At 44.3% G+C, this 19,981-nt stretch overlaps 1 protein-coding gene across 3 annotated transcripts in view; it reads left to right on the forward strand.

The window, feature by feature from the left end:
* Window positions 1-19,981, forward strand: part of ETS1 (ETS proto-oncogene 1, transcription factor) — a 474,993-nt gene that overhangs the window by 157,724 nt on the left and 297,288 nt on the right. Inside the window, exon 1 of one of the 3 annotated variants that reach the window (XM_088476265.1) lies at window positions 10,739-10,758. The exons of the other annotated variants lie outside the window; for them this stretch is intronic. The gene's annotated coding sequence lies outside the window, so the exon portion shown is untranslated. Of the gene's footprint in view, window positions 1-10,738; window positions 10,759-19,981 lie in introns of those variants that run through there. 3 annotated transcript variants of the gene reach the window in all.

Raw genomic sequence — 19,981 nt, forward strand, 5'->3', positions numbered from 1 at the left:
ACAGCAGTTTATCTCCCCATGCGTTTTGCGCAATGGAGGGGTGTTCCTGCGCTCTGTGGTTGCAGTCAGTTTATTGGATTGTTGGAGCTTCTAGTACCTGATAGGTCCTGCTTTTCTTAGACTGAGTTTAGGGCTGCATTTTTGTTGTTGTTGTAATATGTCTTGTGGTTATGTGGCGGTATACTGAATGGTCTTTTATCTGTATGCGTTTATCAAGTGGGGTGTGGGTGATCTTATGGTGTTGTGTGGGAGATATTAAGGAGAGAGAATAGAGTTTAATAAATAATTTTTGGGAGAATTGAATTGTTTTGGAGTGCCCTGATCTCACGGACGAGCAGACATTCATGAACAGTCCAGCATATGAGCGCTTAAATTGCCATTAGGGCAGCGCGTCCATTACTTTGCACATATTTAGCTGCTTTAAACCTGGAGAATTTCGGTACAATTTGCACGAAAAGTAATGGGCACCCGCGGCACTCCCACCCATCAGATAAACAATGAATTATTGCCGGGCGGCGCGAGAAAACCATTTAATTACCCCCCCTTGCGTTAAGTGACATGGCAGAGCTTCTGGTGTCCTTACAGAGATACAACACAACATGGTGGTTATTACAAGCAATATATTGATGGCAATGAGATGTCAAATGGATGGAATATATTATAATGTAAAGATGTAAGGAAAACAGTATGTGTATATATATAATATAATCCACACACAAATATACTGTATTACTGTATGTATATAAGTGTAAAGAAAAGCTATATAGAGGGAGGCTGAAAGAGAGAAAAGGCAAATGAAAAAGAGGAGTAAGGCCTATTTATTAGACACTTAACCGGCGCAGTTCAGGGCCGGATTAACGGGGAGGGGGCGACGGGCGGTCGTCCCGGGGCCCCCACACATAAAGGGCCCCCACACCCACCAGGGGTTAAAGTGGGCCGGAACGGGAGACGGAACCAGTTCCACCTCCTCCAGCCCACCTCAGCCCGGCACCGTAGGGAGGCTTAATTTGCTGGGCACCCGCTGAGATTTTTTTCACTCCTGAGGTCCGGCTTCCAGCTCCCGCAGTGTGCAGTGCACTATGGGAGACATCATGACGTCTCTCCCATAGTTCCGAGGAGCAGCCTGTCGGACGGACGCAGACGATAAGTATTGTGGGTTTTATTTTTTCATGTAAGTGGCTTCATTACAGGGGGCACTACTACAGGGGGCATTACTACAGGGAGCATTACCACTGGTGGAAATACTATTGGGGCATTACTATTGGAGGCACTACTATAGGGGGCATTACTATTGGGGGCATTACTTTTGGGGGCACTACCACAGGGGGCATTACTACTGGGGGCACTACTACAGGGGGCATTGCGTAAGGGGCACCACTCCTGGGCACACTACTACTGTGGGCTCTGCATAAGGGGCACTACCACTGTGGGCACTGCCACTACTGGGGGCACTGCATAATGGGCACTACCACTACTGGGGGCACTGCATAAGGGGCACTACCATTACTGGGGGCACTGCATAAGGGGCACTACTGTGTGTCATAACATGAATAAGGGACACTACTGTGTGTCATAACATGAATAAGGGACACTACTGTGTGTCATAACATGAATAAGGGACACTACTATGTGGTGTAATGTGAATCAGGGGCACTATGTGCGATGTAATGTGGATAAGATTGTGCAACTGGTGAGTAATATTTCATGTGGGTGCCTATATGTGTTTTTTTTTCTGTGTGTGTCTGTGTTTTATCTTCATGAGAAGCCCATTGGCCCCATTTCACAATGAGACATAACCCCTTTAGCACTCACTAAAGGGGTTATGTCCTCCTTTCAGTATTTAACAATCAGCGCTAAGCTTAGCTTATCGCTGTTTGTCAATGTACCGCTTACTAGCGATACAGTCCCCATTGCGCATACCTCCATTTCATCCATATTTAATAGAGGACCCCATATTTGTTGCCCAGAGGCTCCCACAGACCTTAAACCTCCATAAACAGTAAGCATAAAGTGGTTTAGATTGTGTAAACAAAAGGTACTGTACCAAACTCCGAAAAGCTTCATTTTTCATAGTTTGGTACAAAGACTGCAGAAAGTGTAGTTGCTATGGGGCCCAGGCTGCCTTTGGGGCCTGGCCCTCTCCCTGCAGCGAGTTACACTGCCATCTCCTGAGCCCTGGCTTGTCTATTTTCACCAGAGTGCTGCTGCTACAGGGCATCTGGGCCCAGAGCTAATCTAAGCTACAGCCTAGGTGCTGCCTGTGTGTATTGTGATGTCACAGTGCTGATCTCAGCTACAGTCATCTCTAGCTGCTGCCTGCATGTAATGTGATGTCACAGTGCTGATCTCAGCTACAGCCATCTCTAGCTGCTGCCTGCATGTATTGTGATGTCACAATGCAGGTCACAGCCCTATATAAGGGATGCCCAGCTACTGGCAGCCATTTTGTGGTGACATTTTGTCCTACATTGATACTCTCTGAGCAGTTCCTGCTTTATTTAAGCAACTTTGGTTAACGACTACTGATATGGATTTTGGATTACATCTTCCAATAAGATCCTGAACAGCAACATCTTCAGAAATAGAATCTGAATAACATCTTCAGGTAAGGACTATATAACAGTTTGGCCTGTCACCCTTACCCCATCAGACATCGCCTTAAGTTATACTGTATCTGCAGTTTTTTTAGAAATAATGGACAAAGCTAATGTTTTATCTGATATGACGCTTCATGATGTAAGATGGGTACACACTTGTCCAGTCCTCCGGGGATCCAACTCCAGACCAGACGGTTGACACAATCCTACTGGAGACCTGGAGCTATATTTACTAAAGTGCAGGCTTTTAGAAGTGGAGTTGTTGCCCATAACAACCAATCAGATTGGTTGCTATTATCTTCTAGAAGGTGCTAGATAAATGATAATCAGAATCTGATCGGTTGCTATGGGCAACATCTCCGCTTCTAAAAACCTGCACGTTAGTAAGTACACCCCAATGAGTCTGCAGTTATATCAAACAAATAGGATATGTAAAATGTAACATTGCTGCAATGTCCCCTAAATAATAAAAAAGAAAATTGTAACTTCACAACTTCAAATAGTAGGTATCAAAATAAACATGGAAAACAGTTTAGAACAGAAAATTTATTTTTTTATGTATATATAGAAGGAGAGAGAGAGAGAGAGAGACAATGTAATTGACTAATAAGCGACTAATGTGCTATGAAAGTGCCAAAGACTTCTCCCCTTGAAGAAGTCTTTTTGACGAAACGCGTTGGGAGTAGCAGCCTCTTACCACATGAACTCTGACTCTTTTTTTAATCAGATAAGCTGACACCCTTCTTTTTATTCATTGATCGCTGTCCAATCTTATATTTATTGATTGTCCATTTTTGTACCTCATGTATTAGTATTTTTTATCTATTGTGTATTTATGTGATTTTACATATTCTTAGAATAAACTATACATTTATTTATAACTTATTTCACTGTCACATATATATGATCACTGTTTTATTAATTTATTTATTCATGCATTAGCACTTTCATAGCACATTAGTCGCTTATTAGTCAATCACATTGTCTCCACATCATTTTTATGGTTGCTAAACACCAGTAATCTACGGTTTATTGACGCATGGCTGACACCCGTTAGGTTAGGGCAAGGTGTGCTTAAATCTTATTGTTTGATGGTTGATATTATCTCAATGTTTTGATTGGTCAACCTCTGTGTGTTTTGGCACCGCATCCACTTAGTACTCATATACAGTCAGGTGTATATATATATATTGGGACATTGATATAATTTTCATATTTTGGTCTCTATTCACCACCACAATGGCTTTGAAATGAAACAAACAAGATGTGCTTTAACTGCAGACTTTCAGATTTAATTTGAGGGTAATTACATCCAAATCAGGTGAACGGTGTAGAAATTACAACGGTTTCTATATGTGCCTCCCACTTTTTAAGGGGCCAAAAGTAATGGGACTATCAACTCAAAAGCTATTTCATGGACAGGTGTGGGCTATTCCCTCGTTATTTCATTATCAATTAAGCAGGTAAAACGTCTGGAGTTGATTCTAGGTGTGACATTTACTTTTGGAATCAGTTGCTGTCGACTATCTATATGAGATCCAAAGAGCTGTCACTATCAGTGAAGCAAGCCATCATTAGGCTGATAAATCAAAACAAACCCATCAGAGAGAGAGCAAAAACATTAGGTGTGGCCAAATCAACTGTTTGGAACATTCTTAAAAAGAAAGAACACACCGGAGAGCTCAGCGACACCAAAAGACCCGGATGACCACGGAAACCAACTGTGGTGGATGACAGAAGATTTATTTCCCTGGTGAAGAAAAACCCCTTCACAACAGTTGGCCAAATCAAGAACACTCTCCAGGAGGTAGGTGTACATGTGTCAAAGTCAACAATCAAGAGAAGACTTCACAAGAGTGAATATAGAGGGGTCACCACAACATGTAAACCATTGGTGAGCCACAAAAACAGGAACACCAGATTAGAGTTTGCCAAACAACATCTAAAAAAACCATTACAGTTCTGGAACAACATCCTATTGACAGATGAGACAAATATCAACTTGTACCAGAGTGATGGGAAGAGAAGAGTATGGAGAAGGAAAGGAACTGCTCATGATCCAAAACATACCACCTCATCAGTGAAGCATGGTGGTGGTAGTGTCATGGCGTGGGCATGTATGGCTGCCAATGTAACTGGTTCCCTTGTATTTATTGATGATGTGACTGCTGACAAAAGCAGCAAAATGAATTCTGAAGTGTTTTGGGCAATATTATATACTCATATTCAGTCAAATGCTTCAGAACTCATTGGACGGCGCTTCACAGTGCAGATGGACAATGACCCGAAGCATACTGCAAAAGCAACCAAAGAGTTTTTTAAGGCTAAAAAGTGGAATTTTATGCAATGGCCAAGTCAATCTCCTGACCTGAATCCGATTGAGCATGCATTTCACTTGATGAAGACTAAACTGAAGGAAAAATGCCCCAAGAACAAGCAGGAACTGAAGACATTTGCAGTAGAGGCCTGGCAGAGCATCACCAGGGATGAAACCCAGCGTTTGGTAATGTCTATGCGTTCCAGACTTCAGGCTGTAATTGCCTGCAAAGGATTTGCAACAAAATATTAAAAAGTGAAAGTTAGATTTAGGATTGTTTAGTTTGTCCCATTACTTTTGGCCCCTTAAAAAGTGGGAGGCACATATAGAAACTGTTGTAATTCCTACACCGTTCACCTGATTTGGATGTAATTACCCTCAAATTAAATCTGAAAGTCTGCAGTTAAAGCACATCTTGTTTGTTTCATTTCAAAGCCATTTTGGTGGTGAATAGAGGACAAAATATGAAAATTCTGTCAATGTTCCAATATTTATGCACCTGACTGTATGTATGTGTGTGTGTATGTATGTATGTATATAATATATATATATAATATATATTATATATATATATATATATCTATGTATATATATATATATATATGTGTGTGTATGTATATATATATATATATGTGTGTGTGTATATATATATATATATAATTTAATGTTAGTGTAATCCCTAAAGTTGAGTCACATTGTAGATTTATACTGTTTGACTCTCACTCCTGAGGAGTGACTGCAGGGATCGGAGCATATGGTCACAATTGCACACTTGGAAACCAATGCATTGATGCTCCACAGCCCCTAAATGAATATTTTTGTGTTAGTATGCGGTTAGCACATCATTGAGCTAAAACGTTGTGTAAAGTATCTATACACGGTGCCTATATTTGTATAGTTCATCTGGGAAAAACACCCCTGCAATCGAAGTCTCGGAAAGTAGAGGTGAGAAGGGAGAGTATGCAGACCACCAGTCAATCAGGGACACGTCCACTGCTGACCTGATGTAGTAAAATCTACAGAGGGTCCTCATTGGTACTGAATACTCATGCTGTTTTATGATGTGTTCTGCTACTCTGTATACATTGAGAGCAATATCGGACATCTCAACCAGACGCTGACTGTGGCGAGCGCTGTGCACATAACAGTGTTGGCCTACATGCATCTGCCTACTGCCACTCATGTTGGTCAGAGCGCCTCTTGTGAGCATGTGTGGGGGTGCATCGTGTGCAGTGACACCCCATTCCGGGATATTCTGTGCATTTGCCAGACACTCGCATGCCCAGAATAACCTTTGTCAGTCCTTGGGAGGGGTGCATGGGCATCACCGAGGGCTCCCGCAAATTTTGATTATTGGGAGTGCTATTGCACCCCTGTTTGGTGTGGTGTTGTGAAAAGGTAGAGTAAAATGGGGGTGATTAGTGAATTTAGCACCCCAAATCATTTTCAAAATTGTTTTTTTATGAGGGTATATATTGATTGTGCTTATAGTGGAGTTTTTGCGTTCTGAATACCTTTTTGTGTGATATGTTACCATGGGAGCTAGCCAGTATTGCTGCAGAGGTTGCACATTACAGCTACTATTTCATTATGGTGTAAACTTTTCTGTGACTCTTACATGTTTCATAAAATGGATAATTAACGCAAAGATTCTAGTGGACCCATTTATCATTGTATACTTGAGGTATAAATCCCAGAAAACACCCATTTTAGGGGGTTAACAGCAAATATTAAGTTTCCCCCGGATGTATTAAGGAGGGGCCGCAGCAGGTACCTGCTTTGATCTCTCCATTCCCGCAGGCAGCCGCATCCCCCATAAGTTTCTATGGGGGATGCGATGCTGCCAAATTTACCAATATCCGGAATGCGATGCATTCGGGACATTGGCCTCCGCAGCTTAAGATGGCGTTAACCGCTGTAGCCTATAGGTACACTGCACATAATTAGCCAGCGGAGGCAGTGTCCCTGCATGTGCCGGATGGTAGATCCGGGCGATATGATCGCATATTGTAATGCGATCATGGGAGGAACTGTCACGCCCATATCGCATTGTAATAGTGATAATTGGTGGCCTAGAAGTCTACACTTAAAACAAAAGAGAGACTACACATTGATAATTTAAGATACAGCGCCACCTGCTGTCCCTCCAGAAGGATTTATAAAAATATCTGCGATATATGTTGGACAGTGCTGTAAATTTCTCAAGACGTGATTCATCGCATCGATGTGCTTGGCTCTCGTATTAGCTCGTTTGTGCAAATGCAAGGTATCCTTAGTTGTCTTCAAAGATTTGTACGTGTTCTGCCTGCTGTTGTCCTACGTCAGCTAACAGCTGTCTCAGCCATATCACCCATTGATTTGCATGTGCTGCTACATCATATTCTGCCTCTGGTGAAGACAGTGATACAGATGATTGCTTTCTGCTAGTCCAACTGACTGGTTCTCCACTGAGCAGAAATAATCAGCTACTGTTTATTATTTGTAGAGTCTCCAGCCCAATCTGCACCCATGTAACTGGTCAGGTTGCATTTGTCACTTATTGAAAGTTTTAGTCGAAAGCACCTATGGGGTCTATGTACTAAGCCTTGGAGAGAGATTAAGTGGGCGGAGGTAAAGTACCAACAATCAGCTCCTAACTGTAATTTTTCAAACACAGCCTATAAAGTGTTTATGGTACTTTATTTCCATCCACTTTACTGTATCTCTCTCCAAGGCTTAAATACATAGACCACATAGGGGTCTATTTACTAAACTTTGTTAGGAGATCAAATGAACGGTGATAAGGTACCAGCCAATCAGCTCCTAACTGCCATGTCACAGGCTGTGTTTGAAAAATGCCAGTTAGAAGCTGATTGGCTGGTACCTTATCACCGTTCACTTTATCTCCTAACAAAGCTTAGTACATAGACCCCATAGTTTCTTATAAATAGCATATAACCACTTTCACAGCAATCCAAACCATATGGAGCCTCCACGGCTGGAGGCTCCTTCTATATAAGATTGCCCAAACTGTTCTGATGTAAGGGCTGGTGACAGGGGCAATGTTCATGCTCTTTTCTGTATAGATAATTATTTGGTAGTAAATGAAATGCCGTGGTTATTTATTCTTGTGCAGCTAGTTTCCATGAGAGAGATTAGTCGTTTTGGTGGTTTGTATTCCAAAATCTCAGCTATCTTCTCTATTTTTGTGTCTTGATTATATAGTAAACTGTCATTTTGTTTTCCCCAATATTAATTCCCAGGTAATTCCCTAATAAAAGATCATTCACATTTAAGAGTAGATAGACCCATCTGTCAATCAGTCTCTTTGGGGGGGCGATTGAATTGTAAGCACCGGCGGCCTCCTGAGCAGGGGGCGAGCAGAAATGCTGCTATACCGCAACAGAGTTTAGCCGCTATAGGTGGTTAAACCCTGTCTAAATGGGCTTGATAAGCGCAACAATTAATAAGCGCCCAAACAATTGAATTACTACATTGGGCGCCCATTAATTATTGTGGCGCCCTAAACTGTTGAATTGCCCTTCAGGTGTATACATGGGGGTAGCTTTGCTTATCGTAATATTCTCTTTTATGAGAACTTCATTTATTTTGATATTCTGTGATCTCGCTGCCTGCTTCAAAGCATAGATATTAGATACTTTTTGGGAGTTCGCATGCTAGGCCTTGTCTTTGAGACTCTAGAATCCTGGTGGCAGCTCCATGTAAATGTTTTCCTTGTCACTCACTGTTCACTTGCAATTTCTTTATGGCTGACCTGTAAGCCAAGGGCAGAGTTTAGCTTGTTTGACTACTGGGGCAATATCTCATCATAGTTCTCTCAATGATGATCCTTGGTCACAAGTCTGGCTTTGTACCGTTTAACTTTGCTATCTGTGTTACACTAAACTTTGAATGTCTATTTGCAACCTACAGGTTTGTAAGTATCCAGGACGGTTCTTGTTGCCAACCATGGACTTTGTTTAGCCTTGTTGACTTCTCTTTCTGAGAGATGAGACATATCGTCCTAGGATGTGTGATAACGTATAATAATTGCACTTGCTTTGTATGAATACAGGTGGTTAAGACTTGTTTTCTTTTGTTAAATTCTTTACTTCATCTGTTCTAGACTGAACTCAAGCATTTGTTCAAAATATACATTGATGGTCTGTTCAGTATTAGACTTTCCTCCGTACCCAAGTTTAGTGAAGCCATCGTCAACCAAAAACAGACTATTGATGATCGTCATCTTGTCTGTTCTTCGGTCTGGAATTCTATATTCTTAGAAAGTCTCACTGTATCTAACAAGACTCCCATATGTTACTAAGTTTTGTAACTTGCATTGTATTTCTTCAGAAATTGAACCCAAAAACTCATTTTCGCATTGTGACAAAGGTGATCTGCAGTTTTTTCCACCATTTTGGAGCATAAGCTTTTTTTTGCAAGTAAGTAGCTGTCATTGGTTTTTAACCCCAGTACTTTTCGGATAGTCTGTAGTCTGTTAGCATGTATCAGATCATTTCTTTCATAGTTTTGCTCTGGTGTACATGAACAGTCCTTTGATGTTCTATGTTGTCTAAACTATTTAACTGGCTAATATTTTTTTCCAAATACCGCACAGAGGGCCTGATTCAGACCCGGTCGCAAGCGCTGAGCCTGGGGACGGCTCCACTGACATCACAAGTAATGGCACTGGGAGAGCTTTCGGCTCTGTTTGAGCTGAAAGCTCTCTGGGTCTTGCGCAATGATACCCTACCACAAGGGTCTCGTCGCAAGCCCGATGGTCGCAATGGTCTTGACCATCGCTACCATCTTCCTGGCCGCTCGCTATAGCTGTGGGTGGCCACCCACAGCTATGCGAGCAGCCAGGAGGCCGTTCTAAAAAAAAAAAAAAAAGACCGGCCCTGATTCAGAGCGAGCGCTCTGTCAGAGCGTCCGGTTCTGAATCAGGGCCAGAGATTGTTGTTTTGTTTATGATTGAATTCGGTCAAGAACATCTATTTATAACCAAAAAAATTTACTTTACATAACATTAATATATTTTTTTTAGGTATCGATTAATGATATATCGGACCATCGATGATCGGGATATTACAGTATGACAACTTTTGTATTTACCCGGCGGATTTTTTTCGGAGTAGCCGCCAGTTATACACTTGGGGGCTGTGGGCAGCTTTATCTACATTTCCCAGGTGGCTAATCCACTATACAGCCACCTGGTGGGAGCGTGCTGCCCGGCTGCACAATCACCTGTGATTGGCTGTACTGCAGACACTGGGGGAGGATGCAAGTATGCAGAGTGGCCAGGAGGTCCATCTGCAATTGGCAGTTGCTGGAAAATTATCTTCCGACAGCCGCCCAGTGGGCTTTTGACTGTTCACATTGTTTGCGACCATGTCAGGGTATGCACAGCCTGGTGTGGTCGCAAATGATGCGACCACGCCAGCAAAATAGTTAAGACATTCTCTATTTTGCGTTAATTGTCATTGTTACATAGTCCTGTCCTGTGTCATCTTTAGTCTTTATTATATGAGTGCCTGTATATCTTGAGTAGTCATTTGAAGAGGTGAGTGGATGAAGGTGTTATGACCTAGGAATCGGAGTAACAATATTATTTTAAATGTTGGTAGTCTATTTACTGATATATTTTGGTGCTATGTCCAATTCTTAAGTCAGTTTTTAGTCTAAAAATGTATCTATAACTCTAAATATCTCAGTTTCTTCTAAACATTTCATCCACTCCCCTCTTAATTGGTAAAATATATCAGTTGTCGCTTTGTGATACAGGCCAATTTCTGTGAAGAAGTTTCTATCGCTCTTCAATCTGTTGCATTGAAAGAACCATCCTACTGACTTGTGAATGTCTCAGTGAGTATGAATTTATCCTTCTGCTCTGCTTGTAGCCTTTTGTAATGTATCTGTTGCTCTGCTTTCCAAATAGCACATTATTTCTTCACATGTCTATGTTTCTTGCATCTAAAACATTCTCTCGTTTACTTACTGTATAGCTTTATATCTGCCCTTTAAAGTTGTCATTTGGAATAGTTTCCTTAGTAGAAATGGCTCAAAGTTTATATTGATCTTTCATGCAGATTCTGTAATGCATCTCACATGTCCTTTGCGGTAGTTTCATATCTTATGTGAATTAGCTGGTCATCTTCCACTAATAAGCTTATAGTTGCTCCTGCCTGCCTGTCTTTATTCTACCACTCTGGATTATTTACCTCTGGTATGTCTGTAGTAATTTTGTCCGATATCTGGAAATAAATCTGGATGGCAGCATCTCAACCTTACATTTCCGTAGGTTATAACTATTTGTTTAGACAATGCTAGTTTAAGCTCTGAGGGCCTGATTCAGAGATGGACATTAACGTGATCGCAGCTGCGATTTCGTACGAAATGCAGCTGAAAAAATATGCTAATGTAGCAAAGATCACCCGAGCATATTGACGCCCACTGCAGCCTTCTCATCTGCGTACAACGTTGCTTACGTGCACTGATATTGGTAACATCGAGCAGCCACATTGCCCTTGCGGAAGGTCTGAACAGCTGCAAACACTGCAGCTTTCCTTGTATACTAAGTGCTGTCATGCTGCAAATGCAGTCCCAATGGCTAACTTATGCACGCTCATGAAACGGCACTCAAACGGTCCGACCTGTCTGCATTTTTCTGACCGCCCACCCGTTACAACCCACAAATGCTGACTACCTGTCACTCACTCTGCGAGTGAATCCTCTGTGCAAACGTAATCGCGGCGCGTGCACATTATGGCTTATACTCATGCGCACTGGCAAACAATCACTCGATCAGCATAAATATCACCACTGTGTCCATTTCTGAATCAGGCCCCACAAGTTTCCTGCCATTTTTTTCTTTTTACTCCCTTTTGAGATACGGTGTTGCATTACTCATGTACACACTGCAGATTTCCCAGGAAGATTGTGTGTATTATGCTGTGTGTGAATGTGGCCCAGAATTTATTGCAGAATACGCTTCTGTGTACTAACATTACACACCCAGGTTATGGGATGAACTTGACCGTATCCAGCAAATGTAACATTTAAAAGCATGGGTGATTAACAAGAAGATTGTAGAAGAGAGGACACAACTGAGAGACTATGGAGTATATTCAGGGGCGGATTGGGAATTTAAAGTGGCCCTGGAAAATATTCTGAAACAGGCCCTATGTGTGCGCGCCTAAAGAGCGTGTCCGAAAAGTGGGCGTGGCCTCATGTGAAATGCCATGCCCGCAAGCCATTCCCCCCATTTTAATTATGCTGGGGGAATACCCACTGCTCCAGGAACTGATGGGCATGCCCACAGTCTCTCTCTCCAGTGAATAAGCACAGCGAGCATGTGAATGACAATGTGCATTTTCTTACCTATATGATTTCTCTGCAACGGGGGAAACTCTGCAGAAATTGATCCTTCCTGGACAGGCTGTATTCACTATTCATGCTGAGATCACATGGTCCGGAAGCCACCTGTTCGCGTAGCAAAAAAGTCAATGTCATCAACATGCAACAGCGGTTCAACCAGATAATACATAGTAACAAAGGTTTGGGGCAGGACAAAATGTGAGTTTCCCATATTAAACAATTTTATATTAATAAAATATATTTGCTCATTTGGTACCATTTGCATCAGTAATATGATTTCATTAGAATTGTTATCTTACTGAAGATTACTGTCCTCCAGTCTTTTCTTCTAATAGTACCATCCTATTTGTGTGTCTCCAGAGCTATCGCCTTGGTGTGTCTCCAGCCCATCCCCCCTATGAATCTCTCCAGCGCTATCCCCCTGTGCCATCCCTGATAGTGGGCTAAGGATGTTTATAGTGGGCCTGGGACTGTAAGGCCAGGGCTTGCGGCAGCGAGACCCTACCGCAGGGTCTCCGTCGCAAGCCCGATGGTCCGATGGTCAAGACCATCGCGACCATCATCATGGACGCTCGCTATAGCTGCGGGAATCTTCCAGACCAAGGTAATGGCCAAACCGCCCCTGGGTATATTTACTAAGCGTTGGTTTTGACTTTTTGTCAGTTTTTTGGTGGGTTTGCATCTCGCTGATTAACTAAAGCCCAAACGGACTAAAAACTGCAGATAATCTAGACTTCACAAATTTTTTTTACTTAGGCTCACATCAATGGGGGTCATTCAGACCCACTCGCGAGCGGCCATCCGCTCGCAAGTGGGTCGATGGTCCCCACTGCGCATGCGCGAGACCCGACGAGCGAAGGACTTTCCTTCGCTCGGAGTGTCTCATCAAAGGGGGCGTGCTGTCGATGGTGACTGACAGCACGCCCCCTTTGGTGGGCGTGCCTGCCAGACGGAGGCTTTCCCAAGGGAACGCCTACCGTCTGAAGCCGGCCCCACTGACATCACTAGTGATGTCAGTGGGAGTGATTTTGGCTCTGATAGAGCCAAAATCACTCCTGGCCTTGCGGTTGAAAAACCCAACCGCAGGCTTTTACTCGCAGTTCCGATGGTCGCGATGGTCAAGACCATCGCGACCATCTTGTTGGACGCTCGTATATGCTGTGGGTGGTGACCCACAGCTATACGAGCATCCAGGAGGACGCTCCATATTAATGGAGGTGGGCCCTGATTCAGAGCGAGTGCTCTGGTCAGAGCGTCCGGCTCTGAATCAGGGCCAATGTTTATACTATTAGATGTTTAGACACCCAGAAAGTAGTAATTGGCAGCTTTAGAAACCAATTACCGCAGACAAACCTGCCCAATAATTAAGGTGTTTGTGACAGAGGAGACAGAATGTAGTTTGAGCGATCTGGTCAATCAGAAGGAAAGCAATCACAATATAGTTATGTGGGCAATCATTATGTATTGAATAAGGAGGCAAATACTATACCATTGATTCTATGAGGGAAATATTATTATTTTATTTAAATATTAGTGAGAACATTAGTTCAATTTTATTAAGAAAGCATTATTTATTATATCAAAGGGACAATATTAATTTCTAATTGGTGCTTAAAAGTGTTTTTAATGGCATGGGAAGCACTTATTATTTTATAGCTATATTTATGGTGCCCACATCATAATATAATGTTTCCCCCATCATTAAAAACATTTTTAAGCACCAATTAGAAATAAACATTGCCCCTTTGATATGATTAATAAAAAAAAATATTGCTCTCAGTAAAATGAAACAATAATTTTCCCGCTAATATATAAATAAAATTGTATTTTCCTTAGGGAATTATCAATGTATCTGCCATTTGCAGTACGGAATTGCCTTCATTATAAGTCTATCGTGGTCCCTCTCCTTCTGAGTGAACAGATAGATGACGCAGTTTGCATCAGTTATGTGATGGTATGGTGATGGTCAGAATCCCATTGTAAAGCCCCCTCCCCCAAAACACGAAACCATTGTAAAAACAGATGTACATCAACAGTGGATGACAAAACTCCACCAAAATCCTGATGCTTTGTAAATATACCCCTATATCTATATCATATCTGGGTCATTCCATGTCAAGTGCAATAGTAGAAAAACGATGGACCTCAAAGTGGGGTTAGGCGCAACTAGCAGTGGAAATAAGGGGGGGGGGGCAGAGCGGGGGAAGGGTGTGTGTATCAGACTGAGGTGTGCCAGTTCCAATATATAGTTAATAATAATATGGTTTAAGCTGGTGCACACCTGAACGACAGTGCAAACCAGCGAAGCTGCAATGTATGGATATATCGTATCTCTGTACACACTGCACAATCCGATGTGCATGTGTAATGTAGCTAAAACACATCGTCCTTTGCATCTTCCCAACTGATGTGCAGAACATCCAATGGGAAGATGCGACCACCCAAATCAGCATACGATGAATTGGGTGATTTTCAGGGTACACACTATACCAGCGGTCAGGGAACAGGAGTGAATTACCCCAAATGGGGTAAAAATGAAATTCCTGGGGGTAATGGACGGACAGCCGGGCATACATATGAATCATTCTATAATGATTCATATGCATGCCCGGCTGTGCCGCAGGGAGGCTCTAAGCCGTACGCCCGCTGAGATGTTATTACCAGCGGGTGCCCGGCTCCTTCCCTGCAGCGCCACGTTAGCCGGAGGCTGGAGTTCTCTTCTGAACTCCAGCTTCCGCCTCTCTCCATGCGCACTATGGGAGAGATGTCATGACGTCTCTCCCATAGTTCCGAGGAGCAGCCGGGCGGACAGGACGGTGGCGGATGCAGGAGCGAGGATTAAGGGAAGTGGTTTTTTTTTGTACAAGCGGCACTACATGGGCATTATATGGGGGCACTACTCAGGGCCGGCCCGCCCATTACGCCGACTACGCAGGTGCGTAGAGCACCAGTCGGCAGAGGGCGCCGGAAATAGCTGCTGGGAACGCGGAGCGGCCACAGACACTGGAGCAGAGAGAACTCTCCACCTCCGCCGCCAGTGTCTCCGGACCCTATGTGTGCATAGTACATTAATTAAGGCGCAGTAGAAGGCTTCACAAGCCCTCTCTGCACCGTTCAGAACTCCTCCTCTGCGCTGTGTGAGGTCGCGACGTGTGACGTCACACAAGCGCCACCACACCACCGCGGCCAACTGTACCTGCATCCAGGGTTGTCCAGCGTGCTGTCTTCAGGGGACGACCTGCTGGCTGCTGCTGCTAATCGTGGATTGGCGGGGTGCCGTGTCCTGCAGCCTGTCTCAGTGCAGTGCCTCTATAAAAAGGTATGTGTGCGCTGTCATTGACTGACTGTATGTGTGCACTGTTACTGAGGTGGTGTGTTATGTTGGGTGGGGGTTTATTAATGTTATTTGAGGGGTGTGCTGTATATTATGTGGGGTGGGGGGTTAATGTTACTTGAGGGATGTGCTGTGTATTATATTGGGTGGTGGGTATATTAATATGATCTGAGGGGTGGTGTTTTTTATTATGTGATGTGGTGGTATATTGTTATTACAGGAGTGTGCTGTGTATTATGTGGGGTGAGGGTGTGTTATGTTGGGTGGTGGTTTATTAATGTTATTTGAGGGGTGTGCTGTGTATTATGTGGGTGGGGATGTATCATGTGGGATGGGGGTTATTAATATTATTTGAGAGGTGTTGGGTGTATTATTATATGGGGTGGGGGTGTATTATTTTTCCCACTAGACCATACTCCTTTATTTTTTTTCTGGGCGTGAGCATTCGGCCCGTGCATTGGTACCCCTTGGGGCGCTTACATTTTTTTTTTTGCTTACCTAAAAAATTTGTCTTCGGCCGGCCCTGGCACTACTACAGGGGCATTATATGGGGGCACTACTACAGGGGCATTATATGGGGGCACTACAGGGGCATAACTATGGGGACATTATATGGGGGCACTACAGGGGCATAACTATGGGGGCACTACTACAGGGGTATTATATTGGGGCATTACTACAGTGGCATAGCTATGGGGGCACTACAGGGGCATTATATGGGGGCACTACTACAGGGGCATTATATGGGGGCACTACAGGGGCATTATATGGGGGCACTACTACAGGGACATTATATGGGGACCCTACAGGGGCATAACTATGGGGGCACTACTACAGGGGTATTATATGGGGGCACTACTACAGGGGCATAGCTATGGGGGCACTACAGGGGCACTACTACAGGGGCATTATATGGGGGCAATCCTTCCTTTCAAATCAATGGGGTAACGTCGGCGTATCTAAATATATTTTGGGGTAAAAGGTAAAAATATTCCCTGACCCCTGCACTATACGATGGTCATACCGATCCGTCACAGATGATATATCGTATTGTGCGTATTCAGCCTTACATTATTTATTACAAAATAGTTTCTACTGTTGGACATCATAGTTTCTTTTTCTAGAATATAAAAGGCGCTCAGCGATTCTGACATAAAACCTTTGTTTATACAAATTTTGACAGAAATAAAAATATAAGAAATATAGGCCCTGATTCAGAGCCGCTCGCTATTTGCGGTCGTTCGTTGTAAAACAAGGGGTGGCTATTCAAATGAACCGTTCGCTAATTGCGGTCTGTTCACGCCTCTAAGTCTGAACGAGCGAGCAAAACTTGCAGTTGTAATTTTGAAAAATACGCCCCCTTGCCGCTCGCACCATACGTCATGTCCGCTATTAGATTAATCGAGTACATCGAACAGCGTATGAACTGCTCGCTATTCCTGTGGCTGGTTTTTTCAACCGCTATTTTGCGAGCAGTTCTGAGTAAAAAAAAACCCAGTAATTATGCACACCCTTAAAACGCCCGTTTTGACCTTTAAGCACGCCTGCTTTCGAATTCCACTCCCCCGTTTTCAAGCCCCTTCCCCTGTTACCACCCACATACGCCTCCTTCTGTCACTCAAAATAGCAGGCATTCGCTATATAGCGAACAAACGATTTTCGGCCGCACTGACTGGTTCGCGCATGCGTATTAAAATCCGTACACATGCGCAGATGTGCGAACATCGGTCAGAACGAACGAGCGGCCACTTACGAGCGGCTCTGAATCAGGGCCATAGTTACTTGTGTAAAATCTAATAATGGAGCGGCGAGAGAGCAGTCACTCAGCAACAGGGAGATCTGCAGGCGATAACCGCACACCAAAATATCCCGCACTGAGAACCTGATATTTATTGGATATAGATCATATAATTGGTTAAATGAGGGCAAATAGAAGTGATTCCCATTGCACAGATTTTCTATCCTCCCTGGAATAAGATCTCCCCCCCCCCCATCTATATCACGTATTCCTCCTGGTATATTACTGTGACACTATCGCCGATATCCGGGGACTCCTTCTGTTCCTCTGACGCCATGCCGTAAGGGAATACACATTGATTTATAGTAGGTCCCCAGTAGGCGGCATGATGCCAATGTTATGCATGGAGCTGTCACAACATTTTGGAAATGGAGAATGTAAAAAGAGGGGGCCCCCTACCGCCGCCCTGCCTCCGCTCCCTGGTCTCCAACATATTGAAACATTTTGTTCCTTAATAAGAGTGTTTAAGGGGGAAGGGTCAGAGGTCGGTCTGAGCGCCTGCAGCCTGCATCTCTCGGCAAGGAAAAATACTAGCTATGGGGGAAAGAAAACATTATACATTCCTAGTTCAATTAACCCCTTCTTCAGCCTGAAGGAAATGGGAAAAAGCAGGGGGATCCTATAGCGGCTGCCCGCGGGCTGCCAGGTCCAAGAGGTACGCTTCCTTTAAGAATTCAGTATATAAAGGGTTAATTGTTAGGAATAAATCTGGAAGAACAGTCACTAATAAGGCTTATGTATAAATCTCAATATGTCTTCATTTGGGGGACTTAGGTGGTAGTTTGTACTGTCCAAGTTTCACTCTGTTTTGACAAACAGGTGATACTGGGGAATACTATGTGGTGGGAGTCTATTATACATGTCCCCAATCTGCTCACCTATCACCTAGCAGTGATTGCTGTGTCTATATCAGTGTAAAGAGGATCAGGACTCCTTAATGTAACACGGAACTAAGGGCCTGATTCAGAGCCGAACGCTCTGACTAGAGCGCTCGCTCTGAATCAGGGCCCTCCTCCATGAAAATGGAGCGGCCTCCTGGCCGCTCGCATAGCTATGGGTGACCACCCACAGCATATGCGAGCGTCCATGATGATGGTCGCAATGGTCTTGACCATCGCGACCATCGGGCTTGCGACGGAGACCCTGCGGTAGGGTCTCGCTGCCGCAAGCCCTGGAGTGATTTTGGCTCTATCAGAGCCAAAATCACTCCCACTGACATCACTAGTGATGTCAATGGGGCCGGCTTCAGACGGTAGGCGTTCCCATGGGAATGCCTCCGTCTGGCAGGCACGCCCCCGGCACGCCCACCAAAGGGGGCGTGCTGTCAATCAACATCGACAGCACGCCCCCTTTGGTGCGAGACCCGGAGCGATGGAGAGCCCGTCGCTCGCCGGGTCTCGCGCATGCGCACGACGGAGCTCCCTCCGTCGTGCGCATGCGCGGTGGGGGAACATCGACCCGCTTGCGAGCGTCCTGCGCTCGCGAGCGGGTCTGAATGACCTCCTAAGGCCCTCATTCAGAGCCGCTCGCTCTGAATGAGGGCGGACACTTTTTTTTTTAAAGCCGGCCTCCTGGCCGCTTGCTAAGCTGTGGGTGACCACCCACAGCTTTTGCGAGCAACCGGGTGATGGTCACGATGGTCGCGACTATCGGGCTTGCGACGAGACCCTTGTGGTAGGGTCTCGTCTGCCGCAAACCCCAGTGAGCTTCCGGCTCTATTAGAGCCGGAAGCTCACTACTGACATCACTGGTGATGTCAGTAGGGCCGCCCACAAACGTCAGGCATTCCTTCAGGAACGCCTCCGTCTGTCCAGCCACCCCGCCTACAAAACGGGGCGAGCTGTCGATCAACATCAACAGCCGCCCCGTTTTGTAGCGTGCTCCGGAGCAAGTGAATTTCTCACTCGCTACGGGGCTTGCACACGTGCATTCCGCATGCCGCGCGTGCACAATGCACAACCATCGACCCGCTTGTGAGCGGGTCTGAATGAGGTCCTAAGGCCTCTTCTGTATTTGTACCATGCAAAAAGATTTTCTGTGTTTGTGATGCTCAGGGGCAGTTTTTGCCTTTGTGGGCCCAGGCAACAAGAACCGTTTGTGGACCCTTGTAAAGAAAAAAATTCTAGTTTACGGTATGCAGTATACCCAGTTATTGCGTCTGACGCACATTAACTAGCAATTAGTAAAACAAAACAAATCTCTTTGGTATAGCATTTTGGACTTCTACAAATATCTTCGGAGCACGATGTTCACATTTGTGCTCACAGATAGTCTGGAGAGTTTGAATTTTGAATTTGTCCATAAAAAAAACAAAGTGCTGATATTTCACACTAATACAGGGGGCGAGCGGAGCCTACTTGACCCACGCTGGCTCTGGCCCCCAGACCCACTATGGCCTCCAGTGTTCACGCAGCATATTTTAAAAACAATTGGACATGCAATGGGATGAAATGCATAAATGGGTCTGGTGTTCCCTGCCCAGATCACACCCCGTGGCATGCAATATATCACAATTAACCAACATCTAATATGGTCAATAATGCCACAGCTCCCATTGTCCAAGATAGAATTCACATTAT

The sequence above is a fragment of the Taudactylus pleione genome, unplaced genomic scaffold (genome assembly GCF_031769625.1).
Source record: "Taudactylus pleione unplaced genomic scaffold, aTauple2 ptg000185l, whole genome shotgun sequence".
In the NCBI taxonomy this organism is placed as follows: domain Eukaryota; kingdom Metazoa; phylum Chordata; class Amphibia; order Anura; family Myobatrachidae; genus Taudactylus; species Taudactylus pleione.